Source organism: Chiloscyllium punctatum, chromosome 5, assembly GCF_047496795.1.
Source record: "Chiloscyllium punctatum isolate Juve2018m chromosome 5, sChiPun1.3, whole genome shotgun sequence".
NCBI classification, from domain to species: Eukaryota; Metazoa; Chordata; class Chondrichthyes; order Orectolobiformes; family Hemiscylliidae; genus Chiloscyllium; species Chiloscyllium punctatum.
The window spans coordinates 68239059-68257211 of NC_092743.1; positions in this window are offsets into that span (position 1 = coordinate 68239059).

Consider the following 18153-nt stretch of genomic DNA (forward strand, 5'->3'; position numbering starts at 1 on the left):
AATGACCTCCTCAGGAGACAGACACATGCTGCAACCGACAGGGTACCCTTCATTATTCAGTACTCCCCAGGAGCCGAAAAACTACACCATGTTCTTTGTGACCTGCAACATGTTATCAATGAGAATGAGCAACTCACCAAGACCTTCCACACACCTCCACTGCTCGCCTTTAAACAACTGCCAAACCTCAAACAAATCATTGTTCATAGCAAACTGCCCGACTTTCAGGACAACACCATACAACACTGTCATGGTAGACACTGCAAGACGTGTCAGAGTGTGGACATGGATACCACTATTATGCATGGGGACACCTCCCACCAGGTACGTGGCAGGTACTCATGCAACTCAGCCAACGTTGTCTATCTCACACACTGCAGGCAAGGATGCCCTGAGGCATGGTACATTGATGAAACCGAGCAGAGGCTATGGCAACGGATGAATGGGCACCGCACAACAATCAACAGACAGGAGTGTTCCCTCCCAGTTGGAAAACAATACAGCACTAGGACATTCGACCTCGAACCTTCGACCATCCTCGAAGGGCAGACTTCGGGACAGGCAGCAGCGAAAAGTGGCCGAGCAGAGGCTGATAGCTAAGACCCGTACCCATAGGGAGCACTTCAACCGGGCCCTTGGGGTTCATGTCACACTACAGGTGACCACCATTGCACTATACACGCATACATAGATACTCCTACATGCACACACACACGCACACACACAGACACTCCTATACACAGACATGCACACAGACATTCCTACAAACACACACACTCCCATACTCACAGATGCACCCTCTCACAGACTTAGACCCCTTTACACTCACATACACACATATACACTCTCGCTCACAGACACTCACAACCCCCCACCCCAGATACACAAAAACCCACATGCACACATACACATATACGTTTGTGGGGTGAATTTGTACTTGCAGAGTTACATTGTACTTTGCTCAAAAACCACATGAATCCATGTCATACTCTGTTACCTCATTTTTTAGATTAGAATCAGTCTAAACATTATGACACAGACAACAGTACACAGCGGGGCGAACACCTTCAACACATTATCTGGGCTGCCAATTGTTAAAGTTAACCTGAGAATGCAACTTTTGAAAAACGTTTTGTGTTTTACATATGAAGGAAGTGAAACTAACATAGTCATTCTAACAGATGAGAGACTTAACAATCAAGGTATTTTTCAATGTATAATTTCAGTTACATCACACTGTAAACTTTTGCTATAAAGTCTGTGTCTTACAACCAGTTAATGATGGAGCAGTGCTCCGAAAGCTAGTGCTTCCAATTAAACCTGTTGGACTATAACCTGGTGTTGTGCGATTTTTAACTGTGTCGTAATGAAGTACTGAAATGTATTATAAATTAATCCAAGATGCACAAATGAAGATGTAGCAAAGCCAATCTTCATGCGACAGCCTGACATTCATAACAGACAGTGCAGGCAGTGGCTACCCATGGAGTATGCCTTGAGATGTTGGGAAATACTGGCTAAGACGGATGTCTGGATAAGGTTTTGGTGAGCTGCAGTCACCAGGTAACCACTCCAACTTTCAAATCAGAGATTAGTACCCTCGAGTAACTCTCTGGTACCTGCATATAAGTAAAGTGGGATTGGGTAGCAATGAGATATTAATTGATGCAAATAGGCCTCTTGGCTGCTTGCTAACAAGATTCTTTTCTAACCATTGAAATCTTAAGGGGAAAATTGGACTTTCTTTTACCATTCTTGCAATATTCTTCCAGCTTTCTCGCCATTTTCAACGTCGTTGAGACGCTGAGAAATTTCTGTCCAATGTTCCTGGCAATAAAAAACGCTTTTGATCCATTTCTTCATTGTAGTTTTAAACATTCATATTTATAGCACAAATAACTAAAATACTTACATGGCACATTTTCACTGAAGGAGTGGAAGCAGTAACAGTAATAAATCTTTCACTGAAATACAGTTCAGAACCAAAAGCACATCTCCTAAGATTGATCTAATAGTCAGCCAAGCAAAAGACCATCAACAATGTTTTTCAATCAAAGTGAATATCCCTAACATTATACAAACAGATTTCTCCTGCACCAAAACATCAATAAAACCCTCTGGATATGAAATATCTTGCAACAAATGTTCCAAAATAATTATATTAAGCTGCAGCTATCACTCTTAGGTAAGGAAGATTAGAGTTCTTTTATTATCATTGATACATCAATAAACGATTTGCCAATATGACTAAAAGCGTACATTACAGAGCCATTTGTATGGTCTGTGATATATGCACCTGTTTATTAATTTTTACCTGTGACTCCATATTTTGCTGTTTCTGCTAGGTTGTAACATAATAAGGAGCAAGACAATGAGTATAAACATTGCATACTGCACACACAAATCCAATTAAAAACAATAAAGCTCAATTAAATCATTAATGCATGTGAAAAACACTTAGTTGATTCCAGTAGCCCTCGAGTATACAGTTGTAAAGTTTTAAACTCTTGACTAGAAATGGCAATTATGTCCACAATCTAATGGAATGTTAGTGTTCATAGATTTGTACTGCCAAATGGAACAAGCCCTCACTAAGAACAAATAGGCAATTTTAATATAGAAACAGATCACAAAACACAGGTGTATGCAGAACACGTGGAAGCCTTTTAAACTGCACATTATCTTAACCCCTCTGATCTCGCGGCTTTTCTGCAGGCCCCAAATGGACTTTTTTTAAACAAGCTAGTGGGAGTCACAGTGGAAAGAATCAGAGTCCTTCTATAAATATACAATTTCTGAAAATGATGTTATCAGGACCTAACATCTAGTTTAACTTGGAAGCCTGAGACCATGGAAGTTAGGTCATGTATAAAGAGATGCAGCAGGTAAATTTGGCAAACTTAATTTTGTTTCATCATGTGTCAAATGGAGCAGGAACATTCCTCCGGGCTTCAGGAAGAGTCCTCACTCCTGCCTGAATCAGTGACCTGTGCCTCTCCAATTGGCTCTCCTACATTCTCCACCCTCCACATCCATCTTCCCATTTAAAAAAAACTGTATTTCCATCAATGAATTGAGGTGTTCTTCAATGAATGAATGAATGATGATTTACTGCCAATTATATTCTACATGAACAACACGGTGAAATGCAGTGAAAAGCTTCAACTGTGGCCAACAATCTGTCACCATTTAAATATTTTAGGAATAAAAAGAATAAAAAGAGGAAGCTGAAAGAGTCTATCTTCGTTCTACCACCTCCACCATGAGTCCTGAGCCCTGAGCCCTGAGCTGGCTGACTAATGACACCTGCGCCACCACTCCTCTGCTGACAACGTCAGAGTCATCACTTTTCGGACATCATCTCTTTGTCGCTGGACCCTCTCCCCCCTCACTCTGCTGCTGCTTCCACCTCATTGATAACCAGGAGTCCCCACTCCAGGCCTTCAAACCTGCACCACCACTTAATATGATCATGGCTGATCATGCAATCCCAGTATCCCATTCCTACTTTCTCTCTATATCCCTTGAGCCCTTTAGCCACTCCAGGGCCTTGTCCAGTTCACTCCTGGAATATATCCAACAAACTGACCCCAACAGCTTTCTGAGGGAGAGAATTCCACAGGTTTACAATCTCTGAGTGAAGAACTTCTTCCTTATCTCAGTTCTGAATGACCTACCTCTTATTTTTAGACTGTGACTCCTAGTTCTGAACTTCCCCAACATCGGGAACATTCATCCCACATCAAGCCTGTCCACTCCCATCAGAATTTAATATGTTTTTATGAGACTCCCCCACATTCCTTCGAAATTCCATCAAGTACAAACTCAGTTGACCCAGTCTTTGTATTGTCAGTCCTCCCATCCCAGGAATCAATTTAGTGAACATTTGCTGGATTCCCTGAATGGCAAGAATGTTATTCCTCAGTCTAGAGGACCAAAACTGCACATAATACTCCAGGCATAACTGCACCATGGCCCTGTATAACTGCAGCAAGACATCCTTAAATCGATGGTAAAAACAATGACTGCAGATGCTAGAAACCAGATTCTGGATTAGTGGTGCTGGAAGAGCACAGCAGTTCAGACAGCATCCGAGGATCAGTAAAATTGACGTTTTGGGCAAAAGGCCTTCATCAGGAATAAAGGCAGAGAGCCTGAACGGTGGAGAGATAAGTGAGAGGAGGGTGGGGGTGGGGAGAGAGTAGCATAGAGTACAATAGGTGAGTGGGGGAGGGGATGAAGGTGATAGGTCGGGGGGGGAGGGTGGAGTGGATAGGTGGAAAAGAAGATAGGCAGGTAGGACAAGTCATGGGGACAGTGCTGAGCTGAAGTTTGGAACTGGGGTGAGATGGGGGAAGGGGAAATGAGGAAACTGTTGAAGTCCACATTGATGCCCTGGGGTTGAAGTGTTCTGAGGTAGAAGATGAGGCGTTCTTCCTCCAGGCGTCTGGTGGTGAGGGAGCGGCTGTGAAGGAGGCCCAGAACTTCTATGTCCTCAGCAGAGTGGGAGGGGGAGTTGAAATGTTGGGCCACAGGGCGGTGTGGTTGATTGGTGCAGGTGTCCCGGAGATGTTCCCTAAAGTGCTCAGCGAGGAGGCATCCAGACCCACTCTGTACTACATCCTCAGGAGAATTCATACACTCAACAAACAGTATTTCAACCCCATTTCAAATATCAAAAACTGTAAATACAATAAACGTTTATCCACCCACCTCTATAACCAGCACTCCTCAAACATTCTAGAAGATTGCCTCGGACGCCATGAGCCATGCGGCTGGTACAGCTGCCACCCCCACGCTGATTGATGATGTTACTTCCACCCCCATCATGGCCACTCCCACAGCCACTTCCGCCCTTCACAAATCCTCATGCATCACACATGACATCGCTTCTGCCCCTCACATCATCGCTGATGTCACAGGCTCAGTGACTTCCGCCACCCCTACTGCCGTGTTTACCACCACTTCCGCCCCCGCCAACGCCACTCACCTGCATTCTGCTGACATGCCCCCACAGATCCCACTGTCACTATCCCCACCCCCCAGAGCCCTGAGGGGAAACACCACCCCTGCTCTTGATTCTACCCCCATTCCCCCCACCACCACACCCAGTCCAGTTACAGGCTCTGCCCCCACTCCCAGCTCCACACCCACACCGGTTCCCGGGTCCCAGCTCCCAACCCTGCCGAGTTTTCACCATCCCCCCAGACCTCCCCCTTACAGAGGACGAATGATCCGTCCTCAGCAAAGGAATCACCTTCATCCCCCTCCGCCCACGCATCAATGAATTTAATACACGCCGTGATGTTGAACACTTCTTCCGCCGCCTTGCCTCCGAGCTTACTTTCACAATCAGGACACCCGCCCATCTTCCGAGGACCCCTTCGCCCACCTCCAACACCCTGCATCCACCTGGAGACCCCGCACTGGCCTATTACCCACCCTCAACCTCTTCACTTCCAACTGCCCCCGGGACATTAACCGCCTCAACCTGTCTACCCCCCTCCCACACTCCAACCTCTCACCCTCAGAACGTGCAGCCCTCCACTCTCTCTGCTCCAATCCCAACCTCACCATCAAGCCAGCAGATAAAGGGGGCACAGTGGTAGTCTGGCGTACTGACATCTACACTGCTGAAGCCAAATACCAACTCAAGGACACCTCTTCCTACTGCCCCCTTGACCATGATCCCACCCACCATCACCAAACCATCATTTCCCAGACCATACAGAACTTCATCACCTAAGGAGATCTCCCACCCACAGCTTCCAACCTCATAGTCAGGGAACCCTGAACTGCCCAGTTCTACCTCCTTCCCAAGATCCACAAGCCTGACCACCCTGGCCGACCCATTGTCTCAGCATGCTCCTGCCCCACTGAACTCATGTATACCTACCTCGACACTGTCCTATCCCCTCTAGTCCAGGAACTCCTCACATACATTCAGGACACCACCCACGCCCTCCACCTCCTCCAAGACTTCCGTTTCCCCGCCCCCAATGCCTCATTTTCACCATGGATATCCAATCCCTCTACACCTCCATCCGCCATGACCAGGGCCTCCAAGCCCTCCATTTCTTTCTCTCCCAACAGTACCCTTCCACTGACACTCTCATTCGTTTGGCCCAACTGGTCCTTACCCTTAACAATTTGTCCTTCAAATCCTCCCACTTCCTCTAGACCAAAGGGGTAGCCATGGGCACACGTATGGGCCTCAGCTATGCCTGTCGGTTTGTTGGCTACGTAGAACAGTCCATCTTCCGTAATTACACTGGCACCACTCCCCACCTCTTCCTCCGCTACATTGATGACTGCATTGGCGCCACCTCATGCTCCCGCGAGGAGGTTGAGCAATTCATCAACTTCACCAACACATTCCACCCTGACCTTAAATTTACCTGGACCATCACTGACACCTCCTTCCCCTTCCTGGACCTCTCCATCTCCATTAATGACGACCGACTTGACACTGACATTTTTTACAAACCCACCGACTCCCACAGCTTCCTGGATTACACCTCTTTCCACCCCACCTCCTGCAAAAATGCCAGCCCATATATCCCAATTCCTCCGCCTCCGCTGGATCTGCTCCCAGGAGGACCAGTTCCACCACAGAACACACCAGATGGCCTCCTTCTTTAGAGACCATAATTTCCCTTCCCACGTGGTTAAAGATGCCCTCCAACGCATCTTGTTCACATACGCACCTACACCCTCAGACCCCACCCCTCCAACCGTAAAAAGGACAGAACACCCCTGGTGCTCACCTTCCACCCTACCAACCTTTGCATAAACCAAATCATCCGCTGACATTTCCGCCACCTCCAAACAGATTCCACCACCAGGGATATATTTCCCTCCCCACCCCTTTCCACCTTTCGCAAAGACTGTTCCCTCAGTGACTACCTGATCAGGTCCACGCGCCTCTACAACCCACCCTCCCATCCTGGCACCTTCCCCTGCCACCTCCTTGCAAAACCTGCACCCACACCTCCTCCCTCACCTCCATCCAAGGCCTTAAAGTAGCCTTCCACATCCATCAAAGTTTTACCTGCACATCCACCAATATCATTTATTGTATCCGTTGCTACCGATGCGGTCTCCTCTACATTGGGGAGACTGGACGCCTCCTAGCAGAGTGCTTTAGGGAACATCTCCGGGACACCCGCACCAATCAACCACACCACCCTGTAGACCAACATTTCAACTCCCCCTCCCACTCTGCCGAGGACATGGAGGTCCTGGGCCTCCTTCACCACCGCTCCCTCACCACCAGACACCTGGAGGAAGAACGCCTCATCTTCCACCTCAGACCACTTCAACCCCAGGGCATCAATGTGGACTTCAACAGTTTCCTCATTTCCCCTTCCCCCACCTTACCCCACTTCCAACCTTCCAGCTCAGCACTGTCCCCATGACCTGTCCGGACTTGTCCTACCTGCCTATCTCCTTTTCCACCTATCCACTCCACCTGCACCCCCGACCTATCACCTTCATCCCCTCCCCCACTCATCTATTGTACTCTATGCTACTTTCTCCCCTCCCCCACCCTTCTCTAGTTTATCTCTCCACTCTTCAGGCTCTCTGCCTGTATTCCTGATGAAGGCCTTTTGCCCGAAACGTCGATTTTACTGCTCCTCGGATTCTGCCTGAACTGCTGTGCTCTTCCAGCACCACTCTAATCCAGAATCCTTACTTCGATACTTGAATCCTCTCACTATGAAGGCCATTAGCTTTCCTCATTGCCTGCTGCACCTGCACTCCAACCTTTAGCACCATGACACCCAGGTGTTGTTGTACCTCACATTTTCAAAGGCTGCCACAATACAAATAATAATTTGCCTTTCTGTTTTTACAACCAAAGTTGATAAGCTCACATTTATCCACATTATATTGCACTTGCCAAGTATTTGCCCACTCAACAAGTCTGTCCAAGTCCTCCTTCAGCCTCTTAGCATCCTCCTCACAGCACATACTGCCACCCAGCTTCGTGTCATCTGCACATTTGGAGATATTGCATTCAATTCCTTTGTCCAAATCGTCAATGTATATTGTGAACAGCTGGGGGTCCTGGCATTGAATTGCACACACCCCACTCATCACTGCCTGCCAGTTTGAAAAGGACCCATTTATTCCAACTCTGCTCTCTGTTCTCTATCCATGTCAAAAGAAAACCTCCAATCCCATGAGCTTTAATTTTCCTGACTAATCTCATGTGTGGAATCTTGTCAAAAGTCTTTTGAAAGTCCAGATATTCAACATCTGCTAATTCAACCTTGTTCACTCCACTGGTTGTATCCGCAAAAAAATCCAGCAGGTTTGTCAAGCATCCTTTTAGTGAATCCATGCTGACTGGAACCGATTTTGTCACCGCTTTCTAAATGCTCAGTTATTGCATCATTAATAATTGACCCAGCATTTTCCTCACCACTGATGTCAGGCTAACTGGCCTATAATTTCCCATTTTCTTTCTCCCTCCTTTTTTAAAGGGTGGGGTGAGATTAGCTACCCTCTTCCAGAGTCTACAGAATGCTGGAAAATAATCACCAATGCATCCGTTATTTCCAGGGCCACTGCCTTAAGTACTCTGTGGTGCAGAGCATCAGACCCTCGATGACACCTGTTTTAGGTTTATGTTTTTTTTCTTGACAACATTGTGTAACTGTGCAAATTTCTATTGATCTGGTAGTACGATTGTTGATTTGGATCCTATAGTGAATGGATATGATAAAGTTTCACATCTGGACAATACCTTATCTGTTATTCGAGCTGTTGTGGTGCAGTAGTCAGGTCCCTAACTACAGGCACGGACAACTGGGTTCAAGTCCTATCTGCTCCAGAGGTGTGTAACAACATCTCCTAACAGATTGGTTAGAAAATATCCAGAGGCATGTTGTTTCTCCATTGTTTCTTTAAATTGACAGTACACCTCTCTCCCAGCAGTAGCCTGAAAATGTAAATCTGATGTACTAGGTATTGGGAGTGCCAAAAAAAATTAAACAAACTGACTTCACCACTTGACCCACACGTGCATGTAACGTTTAAGTAAAAGAACTATGACTGCTTTAACACCCCATTTTTAAGTGTAATGCACGAATAATTTCATGTAATTTCTTGTAAATGTATTAAATTATCTACTATTTAAAATGCTAACTGATTCATTTTGCTTTAGTAATTTATTCACATTATGCTGGATAGAGGAATGTCAAAGAAATATGAGTATTGCACAGGTAAATACTATTCATATCTCACAGGCAGTAAACGCTAATTTGAAACCTTGCTACATAAAGCTAGCTGAAACTAGATCCTAAGATGTTAAAAAAAAATCTGGCGGAGATGCTGTGGCCAAAAATACTTGTTTCCTTGACAAATGGTTCTGTTAATGCGGGTACAGCTTGGGAACATAGATAAATTGCAAACGGCCGCAAACAAATTCCAAAAGCCCAAAAGATGTTAAGTGAGAACAGATGCAGTTCCTACAGTTGGAAAAGGAAAATAGAAGCAATATTTTAATCAGCAACTTCCAGGACCTTTTTGTTTAGTTCATGTTTTTCATTTTAATTGTGAGTTTGTGGCCTTCCAAAAACCGTGTACTCAGCTGTACAACAGTCCGTATTCTCTGTTGGGTATAGCAATGCAAGCTGATAGCAAAGCTTATGATCAAAGATTCCACTCAATTACATTAAATGTTTCTATTGGGATCAAAAATCACAAAATCATACAACGTTACAGCACAGAAGGAGACTGTTCTGCTCCTTCTGTCTGTGCCAGCTCATTGATAACGCTGAACACTTAATTCTATTTAAAAACCAGAAGAACTGCAGATGCAATAAGTCAGAAACAAAAGCAGAAATTGCTGCAATAGCTCAGCGGGTCTGGCAGCATCTGTGTAGAGAAATCAGAGTTAATGTTTTGGGTCGAGTGAGCGTTTCTCAGAACTGGAACGGTTTGAGTTCTGAGGAAGGGTTACTTGAGCGGAAACATTAACTAATTTCTCTCAACAGATGCCTTCAAACCTGCTGAGTTTTTCCAGCAATTTCTGTTTTTGTTTCTGTTTTTGCTTGTTTCTATTTTTCTTTCTGATTTAATTCCATTTTCCTGCTCTTTCACTGTAGCCCTTTGTGGTTTACCATCCAAGTATTTATTCAATTTTCTTTTGGAAGTTACAACTGAACTTCAATCTGATTCCATCTCTTTTACAGGGAGTGTATTTTAAATGATAACAAGCAATGATGTAAAAGCATGATTCATAACATCTTTACATTTTTTTAATCAATGTATTGAAATCAGACCATCTCTACAGTTTCCACCCTTGCTTTCCAGAGGCACCTGATCTGCTGACTTTTCCAGTTTGAGGATTGCATATAAATCATTCAAGTTACAAACTGATGCACCCATTTCAAATTTCTAGTACTGTGATTAATTAACAGATGACTAATTAAACCTCTTAAGGCTTTAGTTGATCTGTGCAAGCGAATTATAGAAATATCATGGAATCATAGAATCATTGCTTCATCTGCCAATCTTTAAATCGATTGCATCTGGTTCTTGACACTTCCTTGGTGAAGTAGAATGGCTCTACCTCAGAGCAATATGAAACAGTGTCATTGATTATCAACCAAGTTGATAGACAAATTGTCAAGAGAAATTATCTGCTTTCTCAACCTTTGCAATATCATGCAATATGATGGTGCAGCTGCCTACTCTCTTCCAACTAGCCTGAATTAATGCTGATGTTCAAAAATGAAAACATCTGTCACATGTGAGTGTTATAAATCCTTGTAGAAGCTGTGGCTTAATGGAAACACTTCAACTCAATATCAGAAGGGTTGGGCTCCACGTTGACATTCATGTGGTAGTGAGGAAGTGCTATCCTCTCAGGGGTATCATCTTTTCATTGAGATGTGAAAATAAGTTTCTGTTTACCCTCTCACATAAATAAAATGTTCCTATAGCACTATTTCAAACAAGAGCAGGGGAATTCTCACCAGTATCTAGATGAACATTTATCACTTAAACAACACATTTGATAAGGACCTACCAAGAATAACCTTCAGCGATGGACGCAACTTGTTCCATGAGTTTCTAAACATGGCAGTAGTAACTGGCCTTCCCAACCACTCAGAAACCAAAATTTGGTGGTAAACAAATGGTGAGATTGCTGCTTCTTCAGTCAGTAGAACAGCTACTTTCTTTGCTGTCGCAATCTTGGGACCTGTGGTCTGCAGAAATTCTTTCAGGGATTGAACTAGTTTGTCAAATAGTAAAACCTAGAAAGTAAAACATTTTGAAAATGGTAAATTGTACGTTTGACTTATAGGGATATGCAGACATGTAGTGCTATAATACTGAGGTTATGCAGATGGAAACATGTTTCAATATTTAGATAGTTAATTAACCATAAAACAAACTTTCACCATTGAAGAGAGGCAATTGCTAATAAAGCTTGAGTGTAACTACTCCACTTTAAGTGTAGGGTGAGGCAAGAAGGCAGGGCCCAATAAACCATCGTAGATATAATGCAAATTGAATCTGTGCTGCTGACAGAACTTTGCATCTGTCTAATCATCTAATCAACTGGACTAATAACATGAAGTATCCGGTTTGCCAGCTTGGAAATTTGACTATTCAGCAATCATAAATTCATAATTTTGTTCAATCGCTTGCTTATTGCTGCTGTTGACACTGTTTCAACTAGCAATGACTTGGCTTGCTGCTACTTCAGTCATCCACTTTATATTGCAAATTTGAATATGATCCTGATGTCTTCTAGGATCCACATCATAATTCATTACTGTTTTTCGAGGAAGTCTCAACCAGAGTGGACAGACAGGAATCAGTAGATATCTTATATTTGGACTTCCAGAAAGAATTTTACAAGGTATCTCACAAAAGGTGAAGTCATAAGAGCTTATAATGTTGGAGATAGTATACTGGCAAAGATAGAGAATAGCAAGAAACAATTCTCCAGGCTTATGGGCAGGAAACCATTCTCCAGGAGTGGAAGTAAGGTGTTATTTTTCAGGTTGTCAATCTGTGATCATTGGGGTTCCAAAGAGATACATGCTGGGATCACAACTGTTTACAATATATATTAATGTCTTGGAGGACAGAAGTGAAAGTCATTTAGCCAAATTTGCAGATGGCAAAAAAAAGTGAAAAGGCAGGTTGCAAGAGGGATACAAACTGTTCACTGAGACACATTTATGTGTTGTTAGTTAGCGAATTGGCAAATGGAGTATAATGTGGGAAAATGTGAAGGTGTGCATTTTGAATGGGAAAACAAAAGAACAGAATATTATTTAAATGGAGAAAAACTGCAGAAAGGGACTTGGGCTGAGGAGTGGCGGATAGACATTAATTTAGATAAATGTGAGGTGCTGCATTTTGGAAAAGCAAATCAGAAAAGAACTTATACACTTAATGGTAAGATCCTACCAATTGTTGCTAAACAAAGAGACCTTGGAGTGCAGGTTCATAGTTCCTTGAAAGTAGAGTCACGGGTAGATAGGATAGTGAAGAAGGTGTTTGGTATGCATTCCTTTATTGGTCAGAGTATTGAGTATAGGATTTGGGAGGTCATGTTGCAGCTGTACAGGACATTGGTTACGCCGCTGTTGGAATATTGTGTGCAATTCTACCCTCCTTCCTATCGGAAGGATGTTGTGAAACTTGAAAGGGTTCAGAAAAGATTTACAAGGTTGTTGCCAGGGTTGAAGTATTTGAGCTGTAGGGAGAGGTTGAATAGGCTGGAGCTGTTTTCCCTGGAGCGTCAGAGGCTGAGGAGTGGACTTAGAGATGGTTATAAATCATGAGAGACATGGATAGGGTAAACAGAAAAAGTTTTTTTCTCTGGGGTGAGGGAGTACAGGACTAGAGGACATAGGTTTAGGGTGAGAGAGGAAAGATATAAAAGGGAACTAAGGGACATCACTTTCATGCAGAGGGTGGTGCATGTATGGAATGAGTTGCCTGAGGAAATGGTGGAGGCTGGTACAATTGCAGGATTTTAAAGCTATGTGGATGGGTATATGAATAGGAAGGGTTTAGAGGGATGCTGGCAAATGGCAATAGATTAGGTTAGGATATCTGGGTGGTATGGACGAGTTGGTCAAAGGATCTGTTTCCATGCTGTATATCTCTATTACTCTCTGATCATTTGTGCACAAACCACAGTAAGGTAACACACAGGTGTTTCAGCAGCTCTTTGTCAGATTAGGTCACCAGACCCAAAATACCAACTGTGCTTTCTCTCCACAGATGCTGCCAGAACTGCTGAGTTTCTCTAGCAATTTTTGATAGTTTCAGATTTCTTTATTTTACCTAAATAGGTTGGGACTCGTTTAGAAGAATGAGAGATGATCTCACTGTAACTCCCCATCTATCTAAACCTCCAATGGACTTTCCATTTTTCTCTGCTCCTCTTGGTTATTTCCTGGTGCCAAATGTCCATTATACAGCAACTTGTGTATAGGTCTGAAATCTTCTGAAAGAGTTAATACTGAGGTAGCTCATAAACACCACCCACTATGATGGGTCCTACTCAAAGTCTCTATAATAAAGTTTATTATACCAATGTAATCTGTAACTACTTGTTAACCTACAAAAAAATTACATATTGTTAATCTAAAGAGAGATTAACTACTAGACCAGGATGTGTTAGTGAATTTTGAGAAGATTTGTAGCTCAGGTTGATGATATGTATGTAAGTTAGCTCGCTGAGCTTGAAGGTTTGTTTTCAGATGTTTCTGCACCATACTAGGTAGCATCATCAGTGAGAGCCTTCAGTGAAGCACTGGTGGTATGTCCCACCTCTCTGTTTATAGGTCTTGGTCTCTTAAGGTGGGTGATGTCATTTCCAGTTCTTTTTTTTCAAGCAAAGTTAGGTAGGGTCTAAATCAGCATGTTTATTCTAACCAAAACTCCATCAATAAACACATTGATTTAGATCCGATCAACCTTCCCCTGAAAAAAAGGACCAGAAATGAAATGAAGGGCCTGTCATTCAATTTGGTTGGATTTTTAGTAGCTCATTTCTTGCTGTTTCCAACCAACAGCAAAACCACATTTCCACATTGTTAATTTAGTATCCAATTCTACCTGAATAATTTACAGCCTGAATGCTTTCATTAGATGCAATAAGCATGCAATTCAATGTACAATAAAAGAATACTTACTGTGAATCTATTTCTTTGAGAACTGTTCAAAAGAAAATAAATTTGAAGATAGGTATTTACTTGGCATAACTATTATAAAGATCAATTTTATTTTTTGGTTTGTGAGCCAAAGGAATAGGAAAAGATGCTGCTTTAAATTAAGGAAACTATAAAAGAAAATATTTCTGATTAATAATAAATTACTGGAACTCATTGGGAGTTATACCTAAAATAACGGGTGGCACGGTGGCACAGTGGTTAGCACTGCTGCCTCACAGCGCCAGAGACCTGGGTTCAATTCCTGCCTCAGGGGACTGACTGTGTGGAGTTTGCACATTCTCCCCGTGTCTGCGTGGGTTTCCTACGGGTGCTCCGGTTTCCTCCCACAGTCCAAAAATGTGCAGGTTAGGTGAATTGGCCATGCTAAATTGCCCGCAGTGTTAGGTAAGGGGTAGATGTAGGGGTATGGGTGGGTTGCGCTTCGGCGGGGCGGTGTGGACTTGTTGGGCCGAAGGGCCTGTTTCCACACTGTAAGTAATCTAATCTAATCTAATATTGTCTTATTCAAGTAGTATGGGATGATGTTAGACGCCTTGGTTCTGCATGTATGTGTTCGTTCAGGGTGGTTTTGCCCAGAGACATCCCTTTGATTTTTTTTAACCAATTGACCAGTTGTTGTAAGCTCAGGTGGACTCAGCATAGTAACAAGTATTTGATTGGTTCCTTGGTGTGTAGCTCCGTGTGGGTGGCACGATGCACAGTACTGCTGCCTCACAGCGCCAAAGACCTGGGTTCAATTCCTCCCTCAGGCAACTGCTGTGTGGATTTTGCACATTCTCCCCCTGTCTGCGTGGGTTTCCTCCCAAAGTCCAAAAATGTGCAGGTTAGGTGAATTGGCCATGCTAAATTGTCTGTGGCATTAGGTGAAGGGGTAAATGTAGGGGAATGGATCTGGTTGGGTTGCTCTTCGGAGGGTCGGTGTGGACTTGTTGGGCCAAAGGGCCTGTTTCCACACTGTTAATATTCTAAAACCCTGTATGTTGATAATAGAGCAGAAACATTTGGTTTGCAAAGGAAATTCACCTCAATGTCTCCTTCCTTTGTAATTACTTGCACTGAACATTTCCCTATAATTCAGTGACATTGGAAGTGGCAGATTTTCAACCAGTGAATGAAAGACATCATCAATGTACAAACACTCTAATCTTATCAGCAAAGAATCAGGAAAAGAAGTAAACAAGTCATCAACTCCTGTGATCCAAATTGCTATAAGAACTGTGCTTCCCTGATTTTTCTTTCCCCCATCCATAATTACTGATAGATTGTATATATTTGATGCCTATGTATATCTGTTTGAATGTATGTGAGAGTTGTTTTCAAAAGAGATAGAGTTAAGTTAATAAGTTAACCATTCATGTATCTTTCTTGACATTAGGTGAAAACAATTTGATTACAATAAATAGTTATTTTCGTTTTAATGATAAAACCCTGCTGTGCATTTATTTTAACCTTAATTGGATAGTTAAGTAGAATTGAGAAACCTAATGGTTTAATCAAATTTCCACATTTGTGATGACTCCAGGGACAGTGAAGCTTGATTTCCAGTATTTGGAGATGCTGGTGTTGGACTGGGGTGTACAAAGTTACAAATCACACCATACCAGGTTATAGTCCAACAGGTTTGGAAGCACTAGCTTTCTGAGCGCTGCTTCATCATCAGGTGGTTGAGGAGTACAAGACCATAAAACACAGAAGTTATAGCAAAAGTTTATGTTGTGATGCAACTGAAATTACATATTGCAACAGATATGGATTGTTTGTAAAGTCTTTCATCTTTTTGAATTACCATGTTGGTTTCAGTTCTTTCATATATTCATCCAGAGATTTTTTTTAAAAGTAACATTCTCAAGTGAGCTTTAACAATAGGTGCCATGTCGTCTCAGATAATGCATTGAAGGTGTGAGATCCCTTTGTGAGGCTGACTGTGCCCCAATGTTCAGACTGATTCTAATCTAAAAAAGCGATTTACAGAATCTTACATGGATTAATGCAGTTTTTGAGCAAAACAAAATATAATTCTGCAAGTACAAATTCACCCCTCAAACTTATATGTGTGTATATGCGTCTGTACGCGGGGGGGGGGGGCAATAACTGTCTGTGAGAAAATGTGTGCGTGTGTGAGTGTAAAGGGGTATAAGTCTGTGAGAGGGTGTGTGTGTAGGTAAGTATATGTAAGCGTATGAGAGAGAGCTTGTGTTTGAGAGAGGGACTGTATGAATGTATGGGCCCTGAGGCATGGTATATTTGTGAGACTAAGCAGAGGCTGCAGCAATGGATGAATGGACACCATATAACAATCAACAGGCAGGAGTGTTCGCTCCCACTTGGAGAACACTTCAGTGGTCCAGAACTTTCAACCTCGGACTTTTGTGTGATCTTCCTCCAAGGCGAACTTTGGGACAAGCAACAATGTAAAGTGGCTGAGCAGAGGCTGATAGCCAAGTTCGGTACAATGGGGATGGCTGCAACTAGGACCTTGGGTTCATGTCACACTACAGGTGATCTCTACTGTACCACACACACACACACACACACACACATATTTTCACCTTCTCATATGCTCACACATACACAGCCACACACGCATTTTCTCACAGACTTATACCCCATTATACTTTCACTCACAAACACATACACACATTTCTCCCAGGCATTCATACACCCCAGACACACACCCACGCACACACATGTAAGTTTGTGGGGTGAACTTGTACTTGCAGAATTATATTTTGTTTCCCTCAAAAACTGAATGAATCCATGTAAGATTCTGTAAATCACATTTTAGAAATAGAATCAGTCTGAACATTGGGGCACAGACAGCCTCACACAGGCACCTCACACCTTCAAAGCATTATCTGGGCTGACATGGCACTTATTGTTAAAGTTCATTTGTGAATGAAACTTTTAAAAAGAGTCTCTGTGATGAACATATGAAAGAATTGAAGCCAACATGGTCATTCCAAAAGATGAGAGACTTAATAAACACTCCAGGTCTTTTTCAATATATAATTTCAGTTACATCACACTGTAAATGTTTGCTATAAATTCTGTGTCTTATGATCTTGTACTCCGCAACCACCCGATGAAGGAGCAGCGCTCCAAAAGCTAGAGCTTCCAAATAAATCTGTTGGACTATAATCTGGTGTTGTGTGATTTTTAACTTTGATTTCCAGTACACAACCACAGTAAGTCATGGCAGTTACTTGGAGTTTGATTCAAATTCCTACATGGTTGAGTGTTTATAGTATTGGGTACTATTTGGAAAAAAAGCAGAGATTTTCACCAAAGATATAGCTCCAGTATAATACATATTAAGATATATCTACTGCATATAAAAACGGTTAAAATAACATGTCCTCTTAGATCAATATATTGTGACCAAATTTACAGTGAGCACGCACTACATGATGCATTCTGACATTCTCAGAAATATAATCCTTCTAAAAATGGCTGTTCAGACTAATACATCATTTTATACTCTACCAAAATGTGATATTTGGGATGTGATTGCTTTGGCCTTAAGGCAAGCTGCAGCCTAGCAAATTTACCAGAAGAGAAGTTCAAACAAACATAATTCAAAGAGATATCCTGAAAAGCAATCAACACAGAATAAATGTCACAGATTACACTACAAATAATTTAGTAGAAATGCCATAATTTAGAAATTATAGTCAACAACATGGGGAAACGATCTCTTCACTTATCTGATATTCTTCAATGGTTTAATGTTTCAATGCCTTCTTTGAAAAAGCAAAGGAATATTATATAGACATACGAAGTGTTCCTTTGATAAATCAACTGCAGTAATTGCTAAATTCTGGCTTCAGCTTTGCAGCTTATACTTATAATATAATATTAGACCACAGAAATGATTCCAACCCTGAACAACCAGAAAGGCATAAGAGTACTAGTAATGTTAGAAAGGAAACATTGCATG